A 2965-nucleotide genomic window follows, 5' to 3' on the forward strand; every position below is an offset into this window, starting at 1 on the left:
TCCGATCTAGGGCGAGAATAGTGGGGGAAATATAGAATCCAAAGAACTTGAGACACGTGGTTATAAACTAAGGGGGGGAGAATGGTGAGGGATGGAGGGTGCGGGTGGAGGGGAATGAAGGGGGGGAATAGAACAACTGTAATGGTATAATCAATAAAATATATTTAAAAAATAAAAAAAATAAATAATAATAATTAAATTAAAAAACCCTCTGTATGTCCTCCTTGGAGAAGTGTCTGTTCAAGTCCTTTCCCCATTTTTTAATTGAGTTAGTTGAGTTCTTAGAGTGAAGTTGTGTGAGTGCTTTGTATATTTTGGAGATTAAACCTTTGTCTGAGGTATCATTGGCTAATATGTTTTTCCATGCAGTTGGTTGCTGCTGCCCGCAGCAGCAAGGGTGGTCGCGAGGTGAGGCGAGGGACTTAAAAGAATGGAGAGGACCATAAGCTCTGCTGGCAAATGGCAACTTTATTCAAGGAACTGCTGGCTTATATGCAGAACTGCAGTGGCCTGAGAACAATGTTGTTTTACAAAAGTTTGTACACTCCCGAAAGCTATCAAGAGGGCAAGATGTTCTCATATCCTGAGAACATTAGCCCACAGATAACAGTGTCCTCATGACTATCACTTTCTTGGAACATGAGGCATATGCCAAGATCTTGTTCTTTCCTTCAAGGCTGAGAAGGAGAAGGTCCGGAAGATGTCAAGATACCCGCCGGCTCCAGGGACCAGAAACCAAGTCCCTCCACCATTTTCACAGTGGGGGCTCTGTCCTTGGTCCCCTGTGGCCTGGCGGGCTCCCACAGTTGGTTGTCTTTTTTATTTTAATGCTGTTTTCTTTAGCCACACAGAAGCTTTTAATTTTGATGAGATTCCACTTGCTTATTCTTTCCTTTATGTCCCTTGTTGTAGGGGACATATCTCTAAAAATGTTGCTGTGTGAAATACCTGATATTTTCCTGCCAATGTTCTCCTCCAGGACTTTAATGGTGTCACAGCTTGTATTTCAGTCTTTTATCCACCTTGAATTTATTTTGGTATATGGTGTAAGTTGGTGCTTGAGTTTCATTGTTTTTGCATGTAGCTGTCTAGTTCTCCCAACACCATTTGTTGAAGAGGCTATCTTTACCCCATTTTATGTTACTGCCCCCTTTGTCAAATATTAATTGACAATAGAGAGTTGGGTTTATTTCTGCGCTCTCTGTTCTGTTCCATCGGTCTATGTGCCTGTTTTTGTGCCAGTACCAGGCTGTTTTGATTACAGTGGCCTTATAATACAGTTTGATATCAGGTATTGTGATCCCTCCTACTTTGTTCTTCTTTCTCAAAATTGCAGCTGCTATTCGGGGTCTTTTATGGTTCCATATAAATTTTTGAAGTGTTTGTTCTATGTCTGTGAAATATCCCACTGGTACTTTAATAGGTATTGCATTGAATCTGTAAATTGCTTTGGGTAATATGGACGTTTTGATGATGTTAATTCTTCCAATCCATGAACACGGTATATGTTTCCACTTGTTTGTGTCTTCCTTGATTTCTTTCTTCAGTGTTGTGTAGTGTTCTGCATACAGGTCTTTTACCTCCTTGGTTAGATTTATTCCCAGATATTTTATTTTTTGGTTTTGCTATATCGAATGGGATTTTTTTCTTGATTTCTGCTTCTGCTGCTTCATTGTTGGTATACAAAAATGCTTTTGATTTCTGGATATTGACTTGTAACCCACTGTTTGGCCAAATTCATTTATTAGTTCCAGCAGTTTTTTGGTAGAGGCTATAGGATTTTCCATGTACACTAACATGTCATCTACAAACACTGACAGTTTTGTTTCCTCCTTTCCGATTTGAATGCCTTTTATTTCCTTTTCTTGCCTGATCGCTGAGGCTAAAACTTCCAATACTGTATTAAATAGAAGTGGTGAAAGTGGACAACCTTGTCTTGTTCCTGATCGTAGGGGAAAAGCTTTTAGTTTTTGCGCATTGGGTATGATGTTGGCTGTAGATCTTTCATATACAGCCTTTATTATGTTGAGGAATGCTCCCTCTATTCCCACTTGGCTGAGTACCTTTATCATAAATGGGTTTTGTACCTTATCAAAAGCTTTTTCTGCGTCTATTGATATGACCATGTGATTTTTGTCTTTGCTTTTGTTTATGTGATGTATAACATTTACTGATTTGCGGATATTGAACCATCCTTGCATCCCTGGGATGAATCCCACTTGGTCATGGTGTATGATCTTTTTCATGTATTGCTGGATGCGATTTCCCAATATTTTTTGAGGATTTTAGCGTCTATATTCATCAGCGATATTGGCCTGAAGTTTTCTTTCTTTGTTGTGTCTCTATCTGGTTTTGGAATTAGGATGATGCTGGCTTCATAAAAAGAGTTTGGGAGTTTCCCATCATTTTGGGTTTTTTGGAATAGTCTGTGAAGAATAGGGGTTAGCTCTTTGTTAAATGCTTTGTAGAATTCTCCTGTGAAACCATCTGGTCCAGGGCTTTTGTGTGATGGGAGTTTTTTGATTACTGCTTCAATTTCATCTGCCGTTATTGGTCTGTTCAGGCTTTCTACCTCCTCTTCATTGAGTTTTGGAAGATTATATTTTTCTAGGGATGTGTCCATTTCACCTAGGTTTTCAAATTTCTTGGCATACAGTTCTTCATAGTAATTTCTTACAATCCCTTCTATTTCTGTGGTATCAGTTGTAATCTCCCCTCTTTCATTTCTTATTGTATTAATTTGTGTCCTCTCTCTTCTTTTCTTAATGAGCCTACTTAAAGGCTTGTCTATTTTGTTTATCTTTTCAAAAAACCAACTCCTGGATTCATTGATCCTTACAATTGTGCTTTTAGTCTCTATGTCATTTAATTCTGCTCTGATCTTGGTTATTTCCTTCCTTCTACTTGCTCTGGGCTGTCTTTGTTGTTGTTCTTTGAGTTCTTGCAGGCGTCGGGTTAGGTTGTT

This window comes from Sturnira hondurensis, unplaced genomic scaffold (genome assembly GCF_014824575.4).
Source record: "Sturnira hondurensis isolate 20B ecotype Veracruz unplaced genomic scaffold, ASM1482457v3 Scaffold0006301, whole genome shotgun sequence".
NCBI lineage: Eukaryota > Metazoa > Chordata > Mammalia > Chiroptera > Phyllostomidae > Sturnira > Sturnira hondurensis.